The sequence below is a fragment of the Scyliorhinus torazame genome, chromosome 15 (genome assembly GCF_047496885.1).
Source record: "Scyliorhinus torazame isolate Kashiwa2021f chromosome 15, sScyTor2.1, whole genome shotgun sequence".
In the NCBI taxonomy this organism is placed as follows: domain Eukaryota; kingdom Metazoa; phylum Chordata; class Chondrichthyes; order Carcharhiniformes; family Scyliorhinidae; genus Scyliorhinus; species Scyliorhinus torazame.
Window position 1 is genome coordinate 122,896,169 of NC_092721.1, and position 27,217 is coordinate 122,923,385.

The following is a 27,217-nucleotide window of genomic DNA, read 5'->3' on the forward strand; positions in this document are numbered from 1 at the left end:
CCAAGAAAAATAATGGCCTGTAACTTCCGACTAGCGGCGGAAAGTCACAGCCCACTGATTCTAAGATAGAAAAATGCCCACTTACCTGACCTGAGAAATCACTGCGCATGTTCCTCTCCCAGATGCATTCTCCAGCGTAACAGTGTGCACAGGCCCCAGCGCGGCGCAGGAGGACTGTAGCCCTGGCCCCTTTTGACGTTTTAATTTAGATTATGGTCACAAAATTTTAAAAGCGTTCAGGCTTTTTGCTGTCACTGTCCTTGTAACATCTGATATTTTTTCATTTATGTTTAGACAATCACAGAATTACTGCAGTTCAGAAGAATACTATTCGGTCCATTGAGTCTGCACTGAAGCTTTGAAAGAGCACCCTACCTAGGCCCACGTCCCCGCCCTATCCCCATAACCCCATCTAACCTTTAGAAACTAAGGGGCAATTTAGCAAGGCTAATTCACCTAACCTGCACATCTTTGGACTGTTGGAAAAAAACGAAGTACCCAGAGGAAATGGTGGTGGCACGGTGTCATAGTTGTTAGCTTCATGGCGCCAGGGGGGCGGGTTCAATTCCGGCCGTGGGTGACTGTCTGTTTGGAGCTTGTACATTCTTTCCGTGCCTGCGTTGATTTCCTCCGGATGCTCCAGTTTCCTCCCACAGTCCAACAATGTGCAGGTTAGGTGGATTGACCATGCCAAATTGCCCCTTAATGTCCAGGGATGTACAGGTTAGGTTCCAGTGGTAGGGCCGGGGAGTGAGCCTAGTAGGGTGCTCTTTCAGAGGGTCAACGAAGATTCGATGGGCCAAAATGCCTCCTTCTGCACTGCAGGAATTCTATGGTTCCAGGAAACCCATGCAGACACAGTGAGAATGTACAAACACCCACACAGTCACCCAAAGTCCAAATTGAACATGGGTCCCTGGTGTTCTGAAGCAGCAGTGCTAACTAATGTACCACTGTGTTACCCGTGTTATTATGTTTCTGCCTTGTTTACTTCAATGATCTTATTCATTTATAATGATCTCATAATTAAATATTGTGCTTTGATGTTTCAGTGAGACATTTGTAGAAGCTTGTAAAGTTTAATGGAAAACATTTATTAACAAAACTAATTTTGAAAATAATGAACTTTGAAACCAGTTAACATTTAATTTAACATTTAACTTTATAAGATAAACAATGACATTTTGTGTAATAGCCTCAACTTTTACAAATTTCTTGCAATAAAATATATTTTCTCTCTTAAACACAACGGTCAATGAAATATATTTTCCCACATAAACACAATGGTTCTGTCTATTTGCACAGGGGAGAGGAGGGAAGGGGAGGGAGGGGGAAGGAAGAGAGGGGAAGGGGGGAAGGGGAGAGAGGGAGCGAGTGAAATGAGGAGAGAGAGAGGGTTCAATTGTTAATATTACAAGCTCAAAGTCCGAAAGCAGCAGCTGCTGAAGTGCAGTATCCTGGCACACATCTCCCCCGGCATCATTGCAGGATGTCCTTTGCCTGTACACCGTTAGGGGTAGGTAATTGATTTGCTTCTTCACCAGGCAGAGATGTAGCATGACTTTTCTCTCAAGGTCCATGTATCTATATCGAAGCTTCAAAATAAGTTCAAGGATTCTAAGAAGCCAAGCTATTACTCTGATGACCCAGCAGAAGTGAAGCATGACTACAGATTTTGAATCTGCACTGGATTCTGCAATACCTGTCAGAAAGATAGTTCACATTAGCTTACAGATGGCTTACATACATCAACTAAGGCATTAAATGTTGTTAAAGCATTTGAAGTAAACACTGAGACTTGTAAGGATGAACATTACATCAGAGAGACTCATTAACTACACAGTTTAAAACACATTGCAAATCCAAATGTACTTTAGCTCTGAATCAACTGGGAGGACAGGCATACTAACATTAGTGCCCTGAAGGAGTCAATAACACAAGTATCGAGGCCATGAACACCCAAAACCAACTCTGCTGGGCTGCCCATATGCTTAGGAAGTCAGAGTGTCGACTGTCAAAGAAAATCCTCTTCACCTTGCTCAAGGAAAAATCCCGAACAAGAGGAGGACAAAGGAAGATCTTCAAAGACAGCTTGAAGGCTTATCTCAAGAAACAGAACATTGACGTCATTGCCTGGGAGATCCTTGCTCCCAAGAGACTTACTTGGAGGAACCTCTTGATTGAAGGGACACAATTCTTTGAGAACACCCGACAGCAAGAGAAGGCCTGGAAAAGAAGCCTGAGAATGGAATACCCACAACATAGTGACGAAGGACTGAGCCCACCTTTTGGAAACCCCTGCCAAGTGAGTGATTAAAGGTGCGGTTCTAGGATCGGGCTCATCAACCACACAAAGACTCACAGAACCCGTGACCAGTAACACGGAGTATCAGGTAGACAATCATACCCGTTACCGAGTGATCACTACATTCTATCCATTATAGTTCCTTTTAAAAAAATATATATTTATTAAAGTTTTTTAACACAATTTTTCTCCCTTACAAACAATACCCCCCCCCCCCCCCGTAACAAAAAAAAAAAACGAGAAATCGCGCAGAGCAAGATATATACATGGCAAAATGATATATTTACACAGCTTTGTACACTGGCCCTCACCCGTACGTGCCAGTTTCCCCAACCCTTCATGTTATCTCTTGCTCATCCACCCTCCCAGGACGTCCCCCCCCCCAAGGTTGCTGCTGCTGCTGACCGGCCTTCCTCCAACGCTCCGCGAGATAGTCTAGGAACAGTTGCCACCGCCTGTAAAACCCCTGCGCAGACCCTCTCAAGGCGAACTTAATCCTCTCCAACTTTATGAACCCAGCCATATCATTTATCCAGGCCTCCAGGCTGGGTGGCTTCGCCTCCTTCCACATTAGCAAGATCCTTCGCCGGGCTACTAGGGACGCAAATGCCAGAATGCCAGCCTCTTTCGCCTCCTGCACTCCTGGTTCGTCCACTACTCCAAATATTGCTAGCCCCCAGCTTGGCTTGACCTGGACTTTCACCACCTGAGATATTGCTCCTGCCACTCCTCTCCAGAACCCCTCCAGTGCCGGGCATGACCAAAACATATGGACATGGTTCGCCAGGCTCCCTGAGCATCTTCCACATCTGTCCTCTACCCCAAAGAACCTGCTCAACCTCGCCCCCGTCAAGTGCGCTCTGTGGACCACCTTAAATTGTATCAGGCTGAGCCTGGCACACAAGGAGGAGGAATTAACCCTACCTAGGGCATCAGCCCACAGACCTTCCTCGATCTCCTCCCCCAGCTCCTCCTCCCATTTACCCTTCAACTCTTCTACCAGCGCTTCCCCCTCTTCTTTCAACTCCTGGTGTATTTCCGACACCTTGCCCTCCCCGACCCATACACCCGAGATCACCCTATCTTGAACTTCTTGTGCCGGATGCAACGGGAATTCCCTCACCTGTCGCCTCACAAAAGCCCTCACCTGCATATATCTAAAGGCATTTCCCGGGGGTAACTCGAACTTCTCCTCCAGTGCCCCTAGGCTCGCAAACGTCCCATCGATGAACAGGTCCCCCATTCTTCCAATCCCCGCCCGATGGCAGCTCGGGAACCCCCCGTCCATCTTCCCCGGGACAAACCGGTGGTTACCCCTGATTGGGGACCACACCGATGCTCCCATTGCACCCCGGTGCCGTCTCCACTGGCCCCAGATCCTTAGCGTTGCCGCCACCACCGGGCTCGTGGTATACTTTGTCGGCGACAGCGGCAGCGGTGCCGTCACCAACGCCCCCAGGCTCGTTCCTTTACAGGACGCCATCTCCATCCTCTTCCATGCCGCCCCCTCTCCCTCCATAACCCACTTGCGGATCATCGCCACATTTGCTGCCCAGTAGTAGCTCCCCAGGTTTGGCAGCGCCAACCCTCCTCGGTCCCTACTGCGTTCCAGGAACCCTCTCCTTACTCTCGGGGTCTTATTCGCCCACACAAACCCCATATTACTCCTGCCTACTCTCTTAAAAAAGGCCTTAGTGATCACGATGGAAAGGCACTGAAACACAAACAGAAACCTCGGAAGGACCACCATTTTGACCGACTGCACTCTACCCGCCAGCGAGAGCGGTAACATGTCCCATCTTTTGAAATCCTCCTCCATTTGCTCCACCAACCTCGTCAGATTCAGTTTATGTAGGGTCCCCCAACTCCTGGCTATCTGGATCCCCAGATATCGAATGCTCCCCTCCGCCCTCCTCAGCGGTAGGTCCCCTATCCCTCTTTCTTGGTCCCCCACCTGTAATACAAAGAGCTCACTCTTCCCTACATTGAGCTTATAGCCCGAAAACTCCCCAAACTCCCTTAGAGTCTGCATGACCTCCACCATCCCCTCCATTGGATCCGCCACGTACAGCAACAGGTCATCCGCATATAGCGACACCCGATGCTCTTCCCCCCTCGGACCACCCCCTTCCATTTATTAGACTCCCTCAATGACATGGCCAATGGTTCGATCGCCAATGCGAACAACAGGGGGGACAGGGGGCACCCCTGCCTCATCCCTCGGTACAGTCGAAAGTACTCCGACCTCCGCCGGTTCATCACTACACTTGCCATCGGGGCTCTGTAAAGGAGCTTAACCCATTTGATAAACCCTACCCCGAACCCAAACCTGCGCAGCACCTCCCAGAGGTACACCCACTCTACTCGGTCAAAGGCCTTCTCCGCGTCCATAGCTGCCACTATCTCCGCCTCTCCCTCCTCCGATGGCATCATTATCACGTTTAAGAGCCGCCGCACATTGGTGTTTAGTTGCCTGCCCTTTACAAATCCCGTCTGGTCCTCGTGGATTACCCCCAGGACACAGTCCTCGATCCTCGTGGCCAGCACTTTTGCCAGCAACTTTGCATCCACATTGAGGAGCGAGATCGGCCTGTACGATCCACATTGCAGTGGGTCCTTGTCCCGCTTTAGGATCAAAGAAATTGTTGCTTCCGACATTGTCGGGGGCAGGGTCCCCTCCTCTCTTGCCTCATTAAAGGTCCTCACCAGTAGCGGGGCCAACAGGTCTGCGTACTTCCTGTAGAACTCCACCGGGAATCCGTCCGGTCCTGGGGCCTTCCCCGCCTGCATGCTCCCCAAACCCTTGCTCAGCTCCTCCAACCCAATTGGTGCCCCCAAACCAGCCACCTGTTGCTCCTCCACCCTCGGGAATCTCAGCTGATCTAGGAATCGTCTCATCCCCTCTTCCCCCGCTGGGGGCTGGGATCTGTACAGCTCTTCATAAAAGGCCTTGAATACCTTGTTTATTTTCGTCGCACTCCGAACCGTGGCTCCCCTTCCATCTTTGACTCCCCTATTTCCCTCGCTGCCATCCTCTTACGGAGCTGGTGTGCCAGCATCCGACTAGCCTTTTCCCCATACTCGTAGGTCGCCCCCTGCGCTTTCCTCCACTGTGCCTCCGCCTTCCCTGTGGTCAACAGGTCAAACTCCGTCTGGAGCCGTCGTCTTTCCCCAAGTAATTTTTCCTCCGGGGCCTCTGCGTATCTCCTGTCCACTCTCAAAATCTTCCCCACTAACCTCTCCCTTTCCATACCCTCTGTCTTCTCCCTATGAGCCCTAATGGAAATGAGCTCTCCCCTGATCACCGCCTTCAACGCCTCCCATACCACCCCCACCCGCACCTCCCCGTTGTCGTTGGCCTCCAAGTACCTTTCGATACACCCCCTCACCTTCCCACACACCACCTCGTCCGCCAGCAGTCCCACATCCAGCCGCCACAACGGGCGTTGGCCCCTCTCCTCTCCCAGCTCCAGTTCCACCCAGTGTGGGGCATGGTCCGAAAGGGCTATAGCCGAATACTCCATCCCCTCCACCCTCGGGATGAGCGCCCTACGCAGAACAAAGAAATCTATCCGGGAGTAGGCTTTGTGTACATGGGAGAAGAAAGAAAATTCCCTGGCCTGTGGCCGTGCAAACCGCCATGGGTCCACTCCCCCCATCTGATCCATAAACCCCCTAAGTACCTTGGCCGCCGCCGGCCTCTTTCCAGTCCTTGATTTGGAGCGGTCTAGTGCTGGATCCAACACTGTATTGAAGTCCCCTCCCATTATCAGGCCTCCTATCTCCAGGTCTGGAATGCGCCCCAACATGCGCTTCATGAATCCTGCATCATCCCAGTTCGGGGCATATACGTTTACCAACACCACCCACATCCCTTGCAGCCTACCGCTCACCATTACATATCGCCCTCCATTGTCCGCTACAATAGTCTTGGCCTCAAATGACACCTGCTTTCCCACCAATATTGCCACCCCTCTATTCTTTGCGTCCAGTCCCGAGTGGAATACCTGTCCTACCCATCCCTTTCTTAGCCTGACCTGGTCCGCCATTTTCAGGTGTGTCTCTTGGAGCATGGCCACGTCCGCCTTCAGTCCCTTTAAGTGCGCGAACACTCGATCCCTCTTCACTGGCCCATTCAGGCCCCTCACATTCCACGTTATCAGCCGGATTGGAGGGGCTCTCACCCCCCCCACGCCCCGCCGACTAGCCATCTCCTTTTCTGGGCCAGTCCCGTGTCCATGCCTCCCTCACCCTCTAGTCCCCCAGAAGGGAGATCCCCGTCCCGACCACCTCTTCTGTGTCCCATTCCCTTTCGGCCAGTGCAGCAGCAACCCTTTTCCCCCCCCTTCCCCCCCCCTCCCCTCCCCCCCGCTAGACCCCTGTCTAGCTTTTTTGCTCCCCCCATGTCACTCCCGTAAGTCAGCTGACGCCTGCTGACCCCGGCTTCCCCCGCTGTCCCATTGACCTCCCCGCGTGGGAGTCTCCCAATCCATATGCATTCCTTCGTTCCCCTTCCCGCCTTTCTTCCCGCGCACGGGAAAACACCCCGCGCTTTCCAAAGCCCGCTCCGCCCCCTCTGGCGCAGCTCCTGTCGCGGCCTTGTCTCTCTCTCCCAGCCCATGTAACATTTCCTGCGCGTGATTGACCCCCTATATACAACAACCATCACACATCAAACCTCAAACATCCCCCCTACCCTCACAAACCCTCAGTTAGAGTCCAACTTTTCGGCTTGTACAAAGGTCCACGCCTCTTCAGGCGTTTCGAAGTAAGAGTGTTGGCCCTTGTATGTGACCCACAGTCGCGCTGGCTGCAGCATTCCGAATTTCACTTCTTTCCGGTACAACGCCGCTTTGGCCCGGTTGAAACCCGCTCTCCGCTCTGCAACCTCCGTGCTCCAGTCCGGGTATATTCGGATCTCTGCATTGTCCCACTTACTGCTCCGCTCCTTCTTGGCCCATCTCAGGACCCACTCTCTGTCCGTGAACCGGTGGAACCTCACCACCATCGCCCTTGGTGGCTCATTTGCCTGGGGCTTCTTCGCCAGCACCCGATGTGCCCCGTCCAACTCCAGCGGCCTCGAAGGAGCCTTCGTGCCCATCATCGCCTCGAGCATCGTGCTCGCGTATGCCCCGGCATCAGCTCCCTCCACTCCCTCAGGGAGACCCAGGATTTGCAGATTCTTTCTCCTCGACCTGTTCTCCAGGTCTTCGAGTCTTCCCGCCCACCTCTTGTGTAGCGCCTCGTTCTGCTCCACTCTCACCGCCAGGCCCACGAGTTTGTCCTCGTTCTGACTGACTCTTTTCTGTACCTCCTGGATCTTAGCTTCGTGGACCTTCTGGGTGATCCCGAGTCCTTCAATTGCCGAAAGCATAGGTGCCAACATCTCCTCGCGCTGCTCCTCGAAGCAGCGCTTGATGAACTCCTGCAGCTCCCCTTTGTCCCTGGCCACCGCCATTTTGTTTTCTTTCCCTCGCTTCTCCCGTTGCTCCAGTGCCGCTCCTTTGCCGTTACACTTCTGGTCCGTTTAAAAAGTCTATGGAAACTCCTGAAAAAGGTCTGAGAGTCAGTTCCAGGCGGGAGCTGCCGAATGCACGACCTACTCCTCCATGGCCGCCACCGGAAGCCTTGTCCCTGCTTCTTCAATGGCCTTGGTAGATCTTTTCACAGTTGTTCCCTCTGCTGCTAGAATTCACCTTTGATAGAGTCAAGTCAGATTGCAGCTTTAAGCTTGCCCTTCCCCCACCTGCATGCTGGAAGAGGCCCTTGTCTAAACCTGCAGCCAAAGCCAAATCCTTTACTGTTTCTGCCGGGTCTGGCAGCCAAAAGACATAACATTCCTGGGGGACACTGTCAGGGGAATGCTGCAGTCTTCTTGCCACACCGGGAAATGTCAAACAAATGCCGTGGGGGCCCTGTAAAAGAGCCCAAAAGTCTGTTCCAAGCGGGAGCTACCGAATATGCGACCTAGCTCTGCATGCCGCACCCGGAAGTCCCATTATAGTTCCTTTAATGGCATTAACATCCTCATGACAAATCAAAGTTTAAAAAAATATTTATATCTTCCTTTCACTTTATTTGCATTTCAAACATAATAAATGCTATACACTAATAATATAAAACATTAACCTACCAAACAAATGGCTCCCAATGTCTCCTGCCTCTGCACAATAATCCTGGACCAAGAACAAAAGGTACAAACAAAAAGGTGCAAATACTTACCTAACATCAGGGCAATTTAGCACTGTCCCTGGATTTTTAATACAGTGGGTCCAGCGCAGCGCCTGAAGTCAAGCCAGTAAAAAAAAGTGGGCCAGGAGTTTAAACGCTGCGCACTTCCAGCGCGCATGCCATGGGTCTGCACTTCCGGGCCACTGTGCATGTACGGCAGACCAGCGACTTAAGTCGGAGATCCGAACGGAAGTTATGGGCCCTCATGAAATCATTCAGGCCCACCCACCTACACATACATACAAAAAAGTATCAGAAATCAAAGGAGTTTGAGTCCAGTGAAAATAAGGTAAAAAGATATATGGTTAATATATAATTTGATTGCTCTTGAGGTGTACATTGTAAACCTTGCAGCCAATTTAGGTTACCTGGTTTCCTGGATGCATTCAGATGTAGAAGATGTTGCAATTATTAGATCTGGCTTCGCCGGCATATTTTTGGCAGAGTTGGCTTTTCAAACCAGGTGGCATGTTTATTCCGAAACTGAGGGAGGGAGAGAGAGCAGCCCTCCGGTTGTTTCCTCTGCCTAAGACTTTCTTGTCACTGCCTGTGTGACTTGCAATCTCTCTCTAATAGTTGGCAGCCATGTCTTGAAGGACTTCAGTCATTGTGTATTTTGAAGAGGTTTTGGGTGTGTCTGTCTGTGGCAGCTTTCAATATCCTGTCCTTTGCGTTTTTAATGTGTCTTCCTCAGTCAGTTACGTGTTTCAATGGGTATCTGAATTATTGGAAATGTCTCTCTCTACACACTCTTCGGAAGGTGATTTGTTAGGTCCTCACCTTCATCTTGGAATATGGCTTTACGTTTTTAAGCAGTTTGTTCTGTCTCAACTCAAATTGCAAAATTTCTCGTTAGTTCAATGTTTAAAAAAAATCATATTTTAAAAAATAAAGCGGTACAGTCTCATAACCAACTTTAGTGTATACACATGTTCTGCTTTGTACAATGGCCAGATCAAGAAAGGTGGTTTATCAATTAGCTCTAGGTATTGAAGTCATTCTTGTTACGGAGAAAATATTTTTCACAGTTTTCTAGTCTGCAAATGGGAGCATATCACTCGAAAAGTGAACTTGAAGAGACTTCGATGAGCCAGCAAGGTGTCTGAAAGTCTGTGCAACTTACAAAAAAGTGCAAATGTTACTACTACACTGCAGTTTTTCCTGTCAAGAAAGTAGAGAGAAATGTGGTGAACATAATAAATTATCATACTTTATAGTTTGTATTTTTGAGATAATGTTATTAAAACCTAGGTTAGAATGCATATCGATAGTATGTCTGCTAGTAATTAAAAGTGAGATAATCAGTGCTTTTTACAGGGGAATTGTTTTGCTAATAGATATTAAAAGGCATTCTACATGGTTAGCAGATAGAGAGCTAATGTAATGTTGCAGCAGTTTGAGCCTGGCTAAACAAATCAAGGCACATATTGTAACAAGGGAAAAAGAATGCTGTGTGCTTTGAGTGCAGCTGTAGTAGCTAATTGGAGGGACTAGGTCTGTCTAGACAAAGGAATTGCGTCCAGGGCTCTGAGCTGAGCAGAAGGTTTCCAGTTTGGTCCGAAAAAAAGATCTCCCTCCAAGGACTCTACCCCAAGGCAAACAAGTAAAACCATTCTTTACTTTCTACGTAAGTGGTACTTGAAATATATGGGTTGCTTAATTGGAATGTAGAGGCAAGTTCCAGGAAGTAAGTTAAAATGTTGTACTGCCAAATGTAAAGCTACTCCTTTGCTGCTAATGTGCTTAATTCTGTGTTCAAGTCAAAGTTTGTTTTAATATAAAGGCTATATAATTTAAAGATAACTGGCCAGTGTTATCATTCCTGTGGTGCAGAAACATTTCCTCACAGTTTTACCAAATGCAAATAGTTGGGTTCTAATCAGGATCTTAACCAAAATTGGTGTTCTGGTCTGGACCCATAACAATTGGGGGCTCTTTGGCGGGATTTAAAGAGTATAATTCCTTGTTTGGTGTGGGGTTATTAAATTTAAAGACAGCGGGTTTGAGGAGTTGTTACTTTCAGGTGTTGGTACTCTATCAGTTTAATATGGAGTGACTTGTAAAATGTCTCTTTCCAAGGCTAACCGTTAACTGTGTGTTGAAGAAATAACTCAGGGTGCTTTACAAAAAGTGGTTCAACCAAAATGTTTGGAATTGTGGGCAAGTTGCAGTCAAATGTATCTGCAGGGGCAAGGACGTTAGAGATAATTGAGGCAATTTCTCAGCATTTAAATTAGGAAAGAATGCCAGAGACACTGCTAAACAGAGAGAGTTAGAATGGTATAGAGAATATTAACGTAAAAGTTTGGAGATAAAGGCAGAAGTTGAGGAAAGTCGAAAGGGAGGTGTAACCCTTCCCATGCAAAATCCTAGTGAGGATATGTTTAAATATGTTCAAGCACTGCCAAGGTTTGATGCGAATGATGCAGAAGCATTTTTATCCCTTTTCAGAAAGTAACTAAATGATTGCATTGGCCAAAAACAATGTGGGTACTGTTGGTTCAATCAAAGTTAATAGGTAGAGCTAGGGAAGTGTTTGTATCATTGTCAGAGTAAGTATCTAGGGATCATGATAAGGTGAGAAAAGCCATTTTAAGTACATATGAACTAGTGCCAGAAGTGACAAAAGTTTAGAAGTATAAAGAAAGACGTATGCAGAATTCAAAAGAATCAAACAAAATCATTTTAATAGGTGGATAAGAGCATTAAAATAGACCAAACTTGTAAATTCTAAGAGAAATGATTATTCTGGAGGAATTTGCTTCCTGTAGTAGTGAGAACTCATGTGTAAGAGCAAAGGGCTAAAACTGATAGACTGGCAGCAGCAATGGCAGATGATTTTGAATTAGTTCATAATTCAAGGTTTGGATTTCAACATAATTTTCAGTCTGTGATGGGTTGAAACTGGGGTAATGAAAAATCCAAGTGGTGAAGGTAATGGAGGTATATTTGGGGATATTAAAAAGATGTTGTGTCTGGTTAAAAAAGAAACTTATAAGAGTGAAAGAGAGATAAGAAAACTCAGATTTTTTCATTACAATAAAGTTGAATAGACAGTCACAATGTTGGTTACATTAAAAAAGTACTGAAAAGACAGGCTCTTTAAAACAGGATTAGCCAGTGGTGTTTATTAATGTGGCAAAATAAACCATGGTTGCAGCTGAAGAGGTGTAAAATTGTGCGGAGCCAGTTCAGAGGTTGGTTAAGAAACAGTTGCATTTTAAAATATTTATTTGTGAAGGTACGGTTTACTCATATAAACATATCCCCACTATGATTTGGACTGTGAAGGGTTACTTCACCCTCTTGACGTTCCTCAACCTCTGCCTTTAACTCTAAACTTTTAAGTTGATAATCTCCATAACTTTCCAACTCCTTCTCTTATACAAGGTGGAGTAAGTATGAGGTTAGAACCTTAAGAAATACAGGATCAAGTCAATCTTTAATGATGAGAGAGAAGAAGGTATACAGTTCAGAAGGAGTATTGTCGAAAAGGTGGTACCATATGTGAACCACGCCGGCGGAACACGGCTGGTCGATCAGGGATAATTGCCGCGGGGGCCTCTTTCAACGGCCCCTGACCGGCGCTGCGTCGACCGCATAAACGCGACTGGTACCGATTCTCTGGTCATCGGAGAATCGCTTCCCGGCATCCGAGCAGCGTGGCGGCAGGTTTTGGCATCAACGTCGATTCTCGGACCCGGCGCGGGCTCGGAGAATCTGACCAAGGTGTTGTGGGTTGGGCACAAGTTCAAATAGTGGGACATTTAGGAGTAAGGAAATCTCAGGCGAAAATACAAAAATATTTTTATTGGCCTGGACTGCGTAAGGATGTAATTCACTTTTGTTGTACATGTCACACGTGTCAGTTGATAGGAAAATGTCAAACAGTAATCAAACCAACACCCTTAAAGCATTCTGACATTTGAAGAATCTTTTACTCGTGTTCTAATTAATTGCACGGGACCCCTTCCTTAGATGAAAAGTGGAAATCCGTATTATTTTAAAAATGTATTATTAAGGGTTTTTCACATTACAGAGCAAAGATAAGCATAAACGTAGACTGAAAAAGTATACATACATTGTGTGCATCGGTTGTCTTTTGTTATTTGCACCTGTTACAGTATCTTGGGCTGGATTCTCCGCTCCGCGACGCCGTAATTGCATTATGCTACGTAGCGGAGAATCTGTTTTGACGCCAAAACCATGAGCGGTGCCGGTTTTTGAGTTCTCTGCCCCCTAAAAAACGGCATACTTTAAGTTTATCATCCGCCTCAGGCCATTGAATTCCCAACACATGGGTTACGTGTGCTCACACCGTCTGGGAAGCTCACGTGGCGGCTCAGTACTCTGTCTGGGCTCGCCACAATCAGGGGAGGGCCGATCAGCGGGCAGGGGAGGCTTCATTCAGAGCTGGGGGCACTGTTGAAGGGCGGTCTGGGGTGCGGGAGCGGCCGATGGGGGGACTACTTTGGGGGTCCAGGTCCGGGGGCTGACTTCACCATGGAGCACGGCGCTGCTGCTACAGGCCACCGCATGCGCATGCACAGCCTCTGAACCGTAAGTGCTGGGGGCCGGATAGGCAGCAAGAGCTGCGAGCTCTATGCCGGCTCCCTGATAGCCCTCAGCAAAACGGGGAATGGGTGACCTTTTGACGCCAGTTTTCCTGGCGTAAAAGACCACCGTTCGCACGCCAGCGTGGGGTCTTAGTCTCCAAAATGGGGAATCCAGATCCTTGTTTCTCATTTTCCAGTAGGCGTTTAGTTCCAGTTGGATCCCCTGCTTCCCTTTTCCTCTTTATTCCTGACCCTCCTCCCCCTTCTAGTCTTCCCTCACTGGTTCTTTTATCCTGTTCCTTTTGGGAAAGCGTGACGCCATGTATCTTGTACTGTGTTGGGCATGGTTGGGCTCCATGCCTCTTTATTCTCCCCCACTCTCCTCCTTCCCCCCTCTCTTTTTGTTTGTGTCCATTGTTTTACTGCAGCTTCCCCCTCCCTCCCTCTGACTTATTGGCTGTTGGCTACAAAGAGGTCTTGGAACAACTGGTGAATGGCTCCCACATTTTGCAGAACCCCTCTTCCAACCCCGAATGGTAAATTCAATTTTCTCTATCCGGAGAAATTCTGATAGGTTGTACAGCCAGTCTGCAGCTTTAGGTGGTGCTGCTGATCGCCAGCCGAGCATTCAGGGAGGCAAAGGCATGGGCGCGCCCCCCCCCCCCCCCTCCCCATGAAAAGATCTGACTGTTCTGATACCCCGAAGACTGCCACTGTCGGGCATGGCTCCATCCTCACCCCCACCACTTTGGACATTGCCTCGAAGAAGGTTGTCCAGGACCCAACTAGTCTGGGGCAAGACCAGAACATGTGGACGTGGTTGGCCTTGGCACTGTTCGCATTTGTCCTCCACCTCTGGGAAGAACCTGCTCATTCGGGTTCTAGTTAAGTGAGCGCTGTGTACCACTTTCAGCTGCATTAGGCATATCATTGCACATGTGGAGGTGGGGTTGACCCTGTGCAGTGCTTCGCTCTAATATCCCCACCCTATTTCAAACCCTAGGTCTACCTCCCACTTTTCCCTTGTCTCTTCCAGTGGTGTGTGTTCCCTTCCCAGTAGTCACCCATACAGGTCGCCGCAGTTCCCCCTCCCTAAGATGTCTGCAACCAGTAGGTTCTCTAACAGCGATTGGTCGTGGATATGTTTCCGTACGTAAGAGATTTTTGACCTGCATGTATCTTAACTCATTCCACCCTGTCAGCTAGAACTTCACTGTTAGGTCCTCCAATGTTGTCAATCTGCTGGCTGTGCAGAAGTCCCTAACTGTTAAAGTCCCCCCGTTCTGTCTCCACCTTTTGAAGGTGGCATCCATTATGGCTGGCGCGAGCATGTGGTTGTTGCAGATGGGGGCGTTAACGGATATTTTGGTTAATCAGAAGTGCTATCGTAGTTGGTTCCATAAATGGAATGTGGCTATCACCACTGGGCTCGTTGAGCATTTGGTCGGTGTGGATGGCAGCGCTGCTATGGCCATGGCCTGGAGAGAGGCCCCCATGCAGGAGCCCTCCTCCATTCTCACCCATTCGGCTTCCGGTTCCTTTATCCACCCCTTTACCCTTTCCACTGTTGCTGCCCAGTGGTAATATTGCGAGTTTGGAAGGGCTTGGCTCACCATGTATCTCATTCTCTGCAGGGCTTTTTGGGGGTTCCGGGTGTCCCGTCCCCCCCCCCCCCCCCCCCCTCCCCAACCACACACACCCCACCCCACCCCCACACAAATGCCATGATCTGTTTTTCTACTGAGTTGAAGAAGGCCTTCGGGATGTAGATTGGGAAATCAGTATTTCTTGACTGTGGTGGATATGTCTCCTAGATTTCCGGAGGCCATTCCATTATGAAGTATTACATCTAAGAAGGTTGTCAAGGATTTATTTTTGTTTTGTTTTATAAATTTAGAGTACCCAATTCATTTTTTCCAATTAAGAGGCAATTTCGCATGGCCAATCCACCTACCCTGCACATCTTTGGGTTGTGGGAGCAAAACCCACGCAAACACGGGGAGAATGTGCAAACTCCACACGGACAGTGACCCAATGCCGGGATCGAACCTGGGACCTCGGCGCTGTGAGGCAGCAGGGCTAACCCACTGCGCCAACGTGTTTCCCCTTGGGTTGTAGAGGAATTAATCAATTTTTTTTACCAGATACGGACTCCCAAGAGAAATCCAACCATATCAAATTTTATGACAAAGTTATTCAGGGAAGTAATGGATGCTTAGGATAAAACAATTTAAATCAACCTCATATCATTCAGAATCGAAAGGAACATTGGAAAGGTGCACCAAACGCTAAAGACCAAAGACCATGGGTGAGATTCTCTGTTTCACTAGCCCCTTTTCCCAGAGCGGAGCATCCCCGCAGGCAGCGGGATTCTCCGTTCCTGCAGCCAGCCAATGGGGTTTTCCATTGTGGCCACCCCACGCCGTAGGTGCGCTGCCGACGAAGCGGAGGAACCCACCGATGGAGAATCCCGCCCCATGTTTAGGCCAACAGTCAAGATTATCCAGGGGAATGGGATAAAAAAATTACATTGGTGCTATTTGAAATTAGGGATGCACCTAATTAATTAACTAAATTCAGTCTGTTCAAATTAATTTTCAGTTATGAGGTAAAAGGACCACTTAACTTAATTGAGGAAAAATTGGTGAGTCAGAATTCTGAGACTACATTTTTGGAGTATTTGTCAGTCTTTAGGGAGAGATTAAATAGGGCTGGTGAGTTGGCGAGAAAGTGTTTAAAAGTGTCACAGCATGTAATGAGAAAGAGAGGGACAAGAAATCAAAAACCTATAGTTTTGTTAGTGGGGAGAAAGTATTAGTTTTATTACTAGTGGTAGCCTTAAAAGCAAGATTTAGTGGGCCTTATCAAATTGAAAGGAAATTGAGTTAGGTGAATATGTGGTTCGAATGTCAGATAGAAGGAAAACTCAGAGGGCTGGATTCTCCGATTCTGAGACTAAGTGCAGATGCAGGCGTGTGAACGGTGGCGTTTTACGACCGGAAAAACGGCCACAGATCCCCCATCTGATGGGGGGCTAGCAGGCACGCAGTGTAGAGCACCCAGCTCTAGCTGCGGATATGGCCGGAGAATTGCCGGGTCCGTGACTGTGCATGCACACGGCGGTGGCCTGCAACTGCCGCTCCATGCAATATGGCATCGGCCGCGCGTGGACCTGGCCTGCCAACTCGTGACCCCCTTTGGCTAGGCTCGCCACCCCCGGACCACCTCCCACCAGTGCTCCAAGCCCCCGCCAAAGCCCCCCCTGTGGCAGCGCTGGACTTAGTCCGCAGCTGCCACATGAAGTTCCCGAAAATAAATACCACACGCGACCAACGCCGTTTGGGAACTCGGCCCGTCGGAGGTGGAGCATCGCGGGGAGAGCCTCAGGTAATGTTCTGAGGCCGTCCATATGGTGTGCGGCGTACTGCTAGAGTACGCCATTTTGGAAGAGGTGGAGCATCACAAAAGCGACGCCGTCCCCGATTTCAGCGCCAACAGGGATTCTCCGGCCGATCGCCGAACCAGGGGCGAAATTCTCCGTTATCGGCGGAAACTCCGCCGATCGGCGCAAAACACGGCCCAAATCCCACTTGCGTCACGTCATAAAAATGGGCCGATAGTCTGCGGCCCGAAATGGGCTAGCAGCGACGTAACGGGATCCGCGCTTGCGCAGTGGTTCACGCCGTGCAGCGTCATACGCGCTGCACGGCGTGACGGCTCATAAGGCCGCGCAGCTCCCCCCCACCCGACCGGAACAGCCGACCGCAACACCCGACTTGATGGCTGGCCGTCGCTCAGCCCCGAGGTTCGAGTCACGCGATGTGGAGGCGCTCCTGGATGCGGTGGAGCAGAGGAGGGACGCCCTGTATCCCGGGCACGGCCGCAGAGTTGCCCCACGCCACAGCCGGCGTCTGTGGAGGGAGGTGGCAGAGGCCGTCACCGCTGTGGCCCTGACACCACGGACAGGCACCCAGTGCCACAAGAAGGTGAACGACCTCGTCAGAGCAGGCAGGGTGAGCGTCCCCCATATCCCCCATATCCCCTCTCCCCCAAATCCCCCCCTCCCCCATATCCCCCCTCCCCCATATCCCCCCCTCCCCCATATCCCCCATATCCCCCCTCCCCCATATCCCCCCCTCCCCCATATCCCCCCTCCCCCATATCCCCCCTCCCCCATATTCCCCCCTCCCCCATATCCCCCATATCCCCCCTCCCCCATATCCCCCCCTCCCCATATCCCCCCTCCCACATATCCCCCCTCCCCCATATCCCCCATATCCCCCCTCCCCCATATCCCCCCTCCCCCATATCCCCCCCTCCCCCATATCCCCCATATCCCCCCTCCCCCATATCCCCCATATTCCCCCCTCCCCCATATCCCCCATATCCCCCCTCCCCCATATCCCCCCTCCCCCATATCCCCCCCTCCCACATATCCCCCCTCCCCCATATCCCCCATATCCCCCCTCCCCCATATCCCCCCCTCCCCCATATCCCCCATATCCCCCCTCCCCCATATCCCCCCTCCCCCATATCCCCCATATCCCCCCTCCCCCATATTCCCCATATCCCCCCTCCCCCATATCCCCCCTCCCCATATCCCCCCTCCCCCATATCCCCCATATCCCCCCTCCCCCATATCCCCCCTCCCACATATCCCCCATATTCCCCCCTCCCCCATATCCCCCATATCCCCCCTCCCCCATATCCCCCATATCCCCCCTCCCCATATCCCCCATATCCCCCTCCCCCATATCCCCCATATCCCCCCTCCCCCATATCCCCCCTCCCCCATATCCCCCCTCCCCCATATCCCCAAGTGAATCCAGCCCTAACCTTAACCTCTGCAATGCACGCGCAACCGATGGCGTGCATTCATATACCTGCCTAACACTGTTGCCTTTTACCCCTGCCACCACCCCCCCCCCCCCCCCCAGGAGAAGCGCGCACACAACAATAGGGAGCATGTGAGGACTGGAGGAGGGCCCGCTGATGAGAGGCCACTGACCGTACACGAGGAAAGGGCCCTGGAACTGGCTGGCGGACCTGACGACCGGGAGGTTGCTGATGCAGAGGTCGGGGCCCCACGAGCAAGTGAGCCACCAACAGCCCGTCCCCATATCCCCCCTCCCCTATATCCCCCTCTCCCGTATCACCTGATCACTGCCTGATGTCTAACCATGCATGCTTCATTGTGTATCGCAGGACCAAACGTCCAGGCACCCATCCCCGCAGATGCAGACCGCCCGCAGGATGCCCCTCCGAGACCACGGGAGACGGAGAGACCCGCACCCTCCAGCATGCGACGCCCGCAGGATGCCCCTCGGAGACCACGGGAGACGGAGAGACCCGCACCCTCCAGCATGCGACGCCCGCAGGATGCCCCTCGGAGACCACGGGAGACGGAGAGACCCGAACCCTCCAGCATGCGACGCCCGCAGGATGCCCCTCGGAGACCACGGGAGACGGAGAGACCCGAACCCTCCAGCATGCGACGCCCGCAGGATGCCCCTCGGAGACCACGGGAGACGGAGAGACCCGAACCCTCCAGCATGCGACGCCCGCAGGATGCCCCTCGGAGACCACGGGAGACGGAGAGACCCGAACCCTCCAGCATGCGACGCCCGCAGGATGCCCCTCGGAGACCACGGGAGACGGAGAGACCCGAACCCTCCAGCATGCGACGCCCGCAGGATGCCCCTCGGAGACCACGGGAGACGGAGAGACCCGAACCCTCCAGCATGCGACGCCCGCAGGATGCCCCTCGGAGACCACGGGAGACGGAGAGACCTGGAGCAACAGGGAGACGACACCCCCGTCACGTGCGGGAGCGACCACCCAGCGATGAGGGGGGCAGCCACAGGCCCCCGTCACATCCGAGCCAGGACACCACTACCCAGGACACCACTATCCAGGACACCCCTACCCGGGACACCACTACCCAGGACACCCCTACCCGGGACAGCACTACCCGGGACAGCACTACCCAGGACACCCCTACCCGGGAAGACGAAATACCGGACAGTGACTCAGAGTGGATGGGTGGAGACGAACCCCCACCCCAAAGTGCCATGGACTCAGAGTGGGACGAAGAGCACGACACAACGCCACTGCTGTCACCAACACCCTCCACCATCGCAGAAACACTCACCACGGTTGGGCACTTTAGTGATGAGGCGTCTGGTACACTCACTGGTGCGCACAACACAGCCGTCCCGGTACAGCAGGTGGAGGTAGGAGCAGCAGAGGGACCGGGCGGTCGGAGGGCAGCCCAGGCCAAGCGAACATCTGCCGCCCAGATGGATCCCGGGTTCCTGCAGTTACCACACCCACACATAGATCCGATGCAACCACCGACACGGAGACGAGCGAATAGGGTGACGGGTGGCTTGCGGCGGCTGCGGTCGCAGGTGGAGGAGTCCACCCGCGTCCAGGAGCTGGGAGTGGTCCCGGTCATGCGTGCCATCCAGGCTGACACCGCACGGGTGGCGTCCGCGGTGGAGGCAATGGGTGCGACGGTGTCAGACATGGGGAACGGTTTGCGAGGCCTGGGGCCTTCCGTGCAGGCGGCGTCTGTGGCCCAGGAAATGGCTGCCCTCTCACAGGAGGCCATGAGCCAGTGCCAGCGCCAGATGGCAGAGGCGCTCAACGCCATAGCCCAGTCTCAGCAGGCCATGGCCCAGTCTCAGCAGGCCATAGCCCAGTCTCTGCAGGCCATGGCCCAGTCTCTGCAGGCCATGGCCCAGTCTCAGCAGGCCATCGCTGAGGGCACCGGCGCCAGTGGCCATGTGCGAGCTGGCGTCGCACTGTCGCAGACAGGGTTCGACAACCCCCTGGGCTCCATGGCTGCAAACCTGCAGACCCCTGTCGATACCAGCACGGGCCTCCAGGACTGGCAGCGCCAGATGTCGGGGGCGCGTCGGATGGCCAGTCCGTTCGCATCCCCCACCCATGTAGAGGCCTGGGGGCCATCGGGCACCCCGAGGGAGGAGGAGGTGGTGTGGTCCGTCCCGGCTCCCTCTGTAGGGGAGGTCCCGGTACACCGCGACACCTCGGACTCCCCCCCTTCCGTCCCAGGTGCATCGGGTGGGCAACGGGCAGGACAGGCTGGCAGCTCGCCATCCCAGTCGCCCGGGCCGCAGCCTGGCCCATCTAGGCCAGGACGCCCCAGGAAACGGCCGCCAAAGGGATCCAGTGTCAGAGGGCAGGAATCACAGGAGTCCACCTCCAGTTCTGCTGTACCGTCTGGGGAACCACGTAGACGTAGTCAAAGGGCCCGTAAGGCCAAACAATTAGACACTGAGTAAGTTGGCACGGGTGCAGGGCACAGATGAGTTTTAGGCGCTAGGGCACGTGCATGAACTCCTTTGGTTATTAAAGTCAATGTTACACCTACCGAAGCTGCCTTTGTGCTCTGTCCAAAGTGTGCGGGGGTGTCATGTACGTTGAGCGCAAGTGTGTGTGTGAGGGGTGGTCTTACCTCAGCCCCAGGTGAGTCTGCCCCCTTCCCCCTGGGCCGCCATCAACATCCCCCGGGCAGAGGACGGGACCGTGCGCTGCAGTGTCACAGCCGCATGCAGGGATGGTCCGGGTGGATGGTGGTACTGTGGCCATGGGTCAGACATAGTCCAACGATGTAGAGCCAGGAGCTCATCGGAGGCGGGCTGTCATCATTCTCCATGGCCTGCGATAGACACGCGTCCACCCGCAACTGGGTGAGCCCGGCCCGTTGTGCCGCCGGTGGATCGGCAATTGGGAGTGGGGGGGTGGTGTGCATGCGGGTGGGGTGTGTGGGGTTGGGGAGGGGGGTGATGGTGCTGGGTGGATGGATGGGTGGGGGGTGTGGGTGGTCGGCTGTTGTCATGGTGTGCGGTCTGTGGCCATACTACCCGATTCCCACGCCCATCTAGTCAGTGAAGCGGGCGTCTATCAGTCTGTCCCGTGCCCGCTGGGCCAGCCGGTAACGGTGGACAGCCACCCGTCTGTGTCTACCCCGTCTGCCCTGACCATTGCCCCCATCCCCCTCATCTGGGGAGGACTGGGCCTCTTCCTGCTGCTCCTCCACTCCGCCCTCCTCTGCCTGCGGCACATCGCCCCTCTGCTGGGCTATGTTGTGCAGGACGCAGCACACCACAATGATGCGGCCGACCCTATCTGACCGATACTGGAGGGCGCCCCCAGAGAGGTCCAGGCACCTGAAACGCATCTTCAGCACGCCAAAGCACCTCTCGATCACTCCCCTTGTCGCTACATGGGCATCATTGTAGCGGTTCTCCGCCTCATTGCGTGGCCTCCGTATAGGCGTCATCAGCCACGATCGCAATGGGTAGCCCCTGTCGCCCAGCAACCAGCCCCTCAGCCGGGGATGGCGTCCCTCGTACATGCCGGGGATGGATGACCGCGACAACACGAATGAGTCGTGTACACTGCCTGGGTAACGGGCGCAGACGTGCAGGATCATCATGCGGTGGTCGCAGACCACCTGTACGTTCATCGAATAGGTCCCCTTCCTATTAGTGAACACGGCCCTGTTATCTGCAGGTGGCCGCACGGCGATGTGCATCCCATCGATCGCGCCCTGGACCATGGGGAACCCGGCAATGGCAGAGAAGCCCACGGCCCGGGCATCTTGGCTGGCCCGGTTCACGGGGAAGCGGATGTAGCGGTGCGCCATGGCATAAAGGGCATCTGTCACTGCCCGGATGCACCGATGTCTGCGATATGCCGGACAGGTCCCCACTCGGTGCCTGGAATGACCCCGTTGCATAAAAGTTCAGGGCCACCGTAACCTTGACGGACACGGGGAGAGGGTGTCCCCCGCCAGTGCCACGCGGTGACAGGTGTGCCAGCAGGTGGCAGATGTGTGCCACGGTTTCCCGGCTCATCCGGAGTCTCCTCCTGCATTCCCGGTCCGTGAGGTCCTGGTATGACTGCCGGGGCCGGTACACACGGGGCGCCCTCGGGTGCCTCCGTTGCCGTGGGGCCGCGACGTCCTCCTCCCCCTCCTCGTCCTGTCGGTCAGGTGTCCCTCCAGCCTGGGCGGCTGCCGCCTGCCCCTCTGCGGCAGCCTGCGCCGCCTCTCTGGCACGCTCCTCCTCCTCCTCCTCCTCCTCATCCAGGGCAACATAGACATGAGCGGCTGCCACCACGGCGGCCAACATCGCTGGATGATCTGAAAACATGACGACCTGGTGGGGGGGAGGGGAACGACGACATGTCATCATTGCCCATATCCCCTCCTCCCCCCAGCCAGGTGGCATGGACCGCATGGGTCCAACTGTTGGAGGCTGGCACCTGGCCAGGTGGACCAACTCATTTGCCCTCCCATCACCCACCCCGGCACGGACCCCCCCCGCCCCAACCTCCACCCCAGCACGGACCCCCCCCCCCAACCTCCACCCCGGCACGGACCCCCTCCACAACCCCCAACCTCCACCCCGGCACGGACCCCCTCCCCAACCCCCAACCTCCACCCCAGCACGGACCCCCCCCAACCTCCACCCCGGCACGGAACCCCTCCCCAACCCCCAACCTCCACCCCAGCACGGACCCCCCCCCCCCCAACCTCCACCCCGGCACGGACCCCCTCCACAACCCCCAACCTCCACCCCGGCACGGACCCCCTCCCCAACCCCCAACCTCCACCCCGGCACGGACCCCCTCCCCAACCCCCAACCTCCACCCCGGCACGGACCCCCTCCCCAACCCCCAACCTCCACCCCGGCACGGACCCCCTCCACAACCCCCAACCTCCACCCCGGCACGGACCCCCTCCCGGCACTCCCCCGGAGCCCAGCCTACTCTAACCACCCCCCCCCGCCGCACACACACACAAGCCGAGACACACCTCTCCTCAGGCAATCAGTCTGCGGCCACGCCATTTCCTGCCCAGAGCCAACCCCCCAGGCCGTCACTCACCTCCTCGGTGGTCGGCGTGAGCCTGGAGCACCGGGACACGCCGATGAAAAGGAGGTTTGATTGACGTCGACGTGAACGGTCATCACGTCGACGGGACTTCGGCCCATCCGGAAGGGAGAATATCGGCAGGCCGAAAATCGGCTGCCTTGCGCAGGCCCGTGACATTCTCCGCGGCAGCGGCGCCATTAACGCCCCGCCGACTTTTCTCCCTTCGGAGACTTCGGCGGGGGCGGGGGCGGGATTCACGGTGGCCAACGGCCATTCTCCGACCCGGCGGGGGGTCGGAGAATGACGCCCGTGATTTCGGCATCAGAGACCGGAGAATCCCGCCCAGAGTGTTCCATGTAAATATGCTCAGAATGTATTTTGATAGGAAAGGAAAGAGGAGGATGTGTTAGTAGTCATAACTCAGGGAGAAAAGATAAATCTAGAGGATCCTGAATTGGACATTCCTCAAATTAGATTGGACAATGAGGAAGTAGTAGGAAATTGGGATAAAGTATCGAGTTACCTTCTGGAGAAAAATCAGAGTGACCTGAAATAACTAATTAAATCACATAGAGCTATATGTGGGAACAGACTAGGAAGTACAAGGACGATTATACATGATGTAGATGTAAGAAGTTCTGTTCCAATTAAGCAACATCCATATAGACTGAATCCACTCAAGTTGGCACAGGTTCAAAGGAGATTGAATGCATGCTTAAGAATGATATAATTGAAGTAAGTTGCAGTGGTTGGAGCTCACCTATTGTGATGGTTCCAAAACCAGATGGAACACAATCATTCTGTGTAGATTATCGAAAAGTCAATGCAGTAACAAAGTCAGATTCATATCCAATTCCTCGTTTGGAAGACTGTATTGAAAAGGTGAGAAAGCAAATTTCATTACTAAAATTGATCTACTAAAAGAATATTGGCAAGTATCTTTATTGGAAAGGATGAAAGAAGTTTCAATTTTTGTAATGCCAAATGGCCTGCACCAGTTTAAACTCATGCTGTTTTGGATGAAATAGGCACCAGCAAAATTCCAATGGCTAACCAATAAGGTAATTTCTGGACTAAAGAATTGTGCCATGTACATAGATGATCTGATCGTGTTCAGTCAAACATGTAAGGAGCATTTGGAACATTTCAAGGAATTATTCGATCTCAAGAAACTGGTTTGGAGGTAAATTTGACCAAAAGTGAGTTTGCGAAAGCCCAAGTTGCATTCAAAGGATCATAGATTCATAGAATCTTTACAGTGTAGAAGGAGGCCATTCGGCCCACTGAGTTTACACTGACTCTCAGAAAAACCACCCTACCTAGGCCAATTCCCCTGTCCTTTCCCTGAAACCCGAGAACCCCACCTAACCTTTGGGCAATTTAGTCAAACTTTGGACACTATGGGGCAATTTAGCATGGCCAATCCACCTAACCTGCACATCTTTGGATTGTGGGAGGAAACTGGAGCACCCGGAGGAAACCCACGCAGACACGTGGAGAACGTGCAGACTCCGCACAGACAGTAACACGAGGTTGGAATGGAACCCAGGTCCCTGGCGCTGTGAGGCAGCAGTGCCATCTGCCATGCCACCGTGTCGTCCGCTAATTCTTAGGCTACACTGTTGGATATGGTCAGATGGCCCCAGGGAACATGAAAACCAAAGCTATAAGAAAAGAGGTTTTGAGGTTTTGGGGCATGAGTGGCTCCTATAGAAATGTTTGTGCCAAATTTTAGCAGACTGGTCGCTCCACTGACTGAATTATCCCTCGCCAAAAGAAAGAACCAGATTCCAGTCCAGAGAATATTCCCTCAGGAATAGAGATTAGCCTCGAATTTACTTCTGCATGTGTCTATTTCTCCAAAGAGAAAGGTCAGTTTAAACAGCAGCTTCTTCTTATGGCCTAAACATGCTCCAAACTATCCATAAAAAGTGCCACAGGACCCAGCTAGTGTATACGCACTGCAATGTATGTAAGAACAATACAGTTCTCAAAATCAATAAGTATGCTCATGTAGTTATATTCTTCTATTTTTATGGAGCACAAGGAGCACTATTTTCTACAATGCTACCCGAAGAGCATATCTCCCACTTTAAACAACTATAACTTCTGTTTTCTACCTGTCTGTTCACTGATGCTCAGTTTGGGTTCCACCACGACTCTTCAGCTCCTGACCCCATTAAAGCTTTGGTCCAAATATGGACAAAACATGGGTGGCTTGGTAGCACAGTGGTTTGCACTGTTGCTTCACAGCACCAGGGTCCCATGTTCGATTCCCATCTTGGGTCACTGTCTGTGTAGAGTCTGCATGTTCTCCCGTGTCTGCATGGGTTTTCTCCGGGTGCTCTGGTTTCCTCCCACAGTCCAAAGATGTGCAGGTTAGATGGATTGGCCATTCTAAATTGCCCTTAATGTCCAAAATGGTTATGTGGGGTTACTGGGTTACGGGGATAGGGTGGTGTGAGTTTGGGTAGGGTGTTCTTTCCAAGGGCTGGTGTAGACTCAATGGGCCGAATGGCCTCCTTCTGCACTGTAAATTCTATGTAAATAACTCCAGAGGTGAGGTGAGTGTGACTGCCCTTGACATTAAGGCAGCATTTGAGCGAGTGTGGAAGCACGGAGCCCTGGCAAAACTGGAGTCAATGGGAATAAGGGGAGAAACTCTCCGTTGGTTGGAGGCACACCTAGCATAAAGGAAAATGATTGTTGGAAGCCACGCTTCTCAAATCCAGGATATCACTGCAGGAGTTCCTCAGGGGTGTGTCCGAGGCCCAAGCAACTTCAAATGGTTAATTAATGACCTTCCCATCATCATAAGGTCAGAAGTGGTGTGTTTGGTGATGATTGTAGTGTTCAGCAACACTCTTAACTTTTCAGATACTGAAGCATTCCATGCCCATATGCAGCAAGACCTGGACAATAGTTAGGCTTGGGCTGATAAGTGGCAAGTAACATTTTCATCATACAAGAGCCAGGTACTGTTCATCTACACCCTTGACATTCAATAGCATTACCATTCCTGAATCCCCCATAGTCAACATCCTGGGGTTATCATTGATCAGATACTGAACTGGCCCAGCCATATAAATAATACTGTTACAAGAGCAGGCCAGAGGCTGGGAATTCTGTGCTGAGTAACTCACCTCCTGACTTCCCAAAGTCTGACCATCATCTACAAAGCATGAGTGGGATACTCTGCACTTGCCTTGAAGAGTGCATCTCCAACAACACTCCAGAAGCTTGACACCATTCAGAGGAAGTCAGCCTGCTGATTGGCTCCCCCAGTCACCACCTTCACCATTCATTCCTTCCATTACCGAAGCACAGTGACAGCAGTGTGTACCATTGACAAAATGCACGTTGACAGCACCTTCCAAACTCACAACCTCTGCCACCTAAAGGACAAGGGCATCAGGTGCATGGGAACACCACCACCTTCAAGTTTCCCTCCAAACCTCTGACAAACCCGAGTTGGTACTTGCTATTCCTTCACTGTCATGGGTCTAAAACCTGCACCTCCCATTGCAACAGCACGGTGGTTGTACCTACACCACATGGACTGCAGCGGTTCAAGCAAGCAGCTTCCCGCCACCTTCTCAAGGGCAATTAGGGATGAAACTCACTGCCCATGAGGGTAACAGAAGCAGAGATAATCAATAATTTGGTGAGGTGAATAAAGCCATAAGATTCCATGGATTTAAACTAACAGAATGACCTTTACTATACAAAGTCAGAAAAGTAAAACAATTTACAATATCTAACTTACACTCTAACATTCAGACTTAACATGAGATAAATATGAATTAACAAGCAAACTGTGGCCAAATATACTACCTTGTACATTAAATGGAAGATTTGACCAAGGCATATCCCAAGGATCTCTCAGCAACCCTCCCAGATGTCAGTGACCACTGTGAGCTATAAAATATTGTTAAAACGCTGGCTCCCTCACGAGGAGATTCACATTTTCACTTTCAAAGATCTTGGGCTGGGTTCTCCACTGACGGGATTCTCAGTTGCGCCGACAGCGCACCCATACCTGGGGATTTCCCGACCACGTGGGGCTACCCACAATGAGAAACTCCATTAGCTGGCTGGTGGGATGGAGAATCCCGCCCCGTGCCTCTGAATTCCATCTAAAGCCACTCTGATTCAGACTACCTCAACAAATGCTCACTTCCCGATGATTCAATTTCTTCTCCTAAGTCTGTGTTCCACA

The 27,217-nt window shown here is 52.2% G+C and overlaps 1 long non-coding RNA gene across 1 annotated transcript; it reads right to left on the minus strand.

Annotated features, from left to right (window-relative positions):
• Positions 1-1,137: 1,137 nt before the first annotated feature.
• Positions 1,138-26,964, minus strand: LOC140391432 (uncharacterized). The gene is made up of 2 exons (XR_011935064.1): positions 26,833-26,964; positions 1,138-1,702 (listed from the first exon to the last, which is right to left on the minus strand). It is a non-coding gene; the product is annotated as an uncharacterized lncRNA (long non-coding RNA).
• Positions 26,965-27,217: the final 253 nt, after the last annotated feature.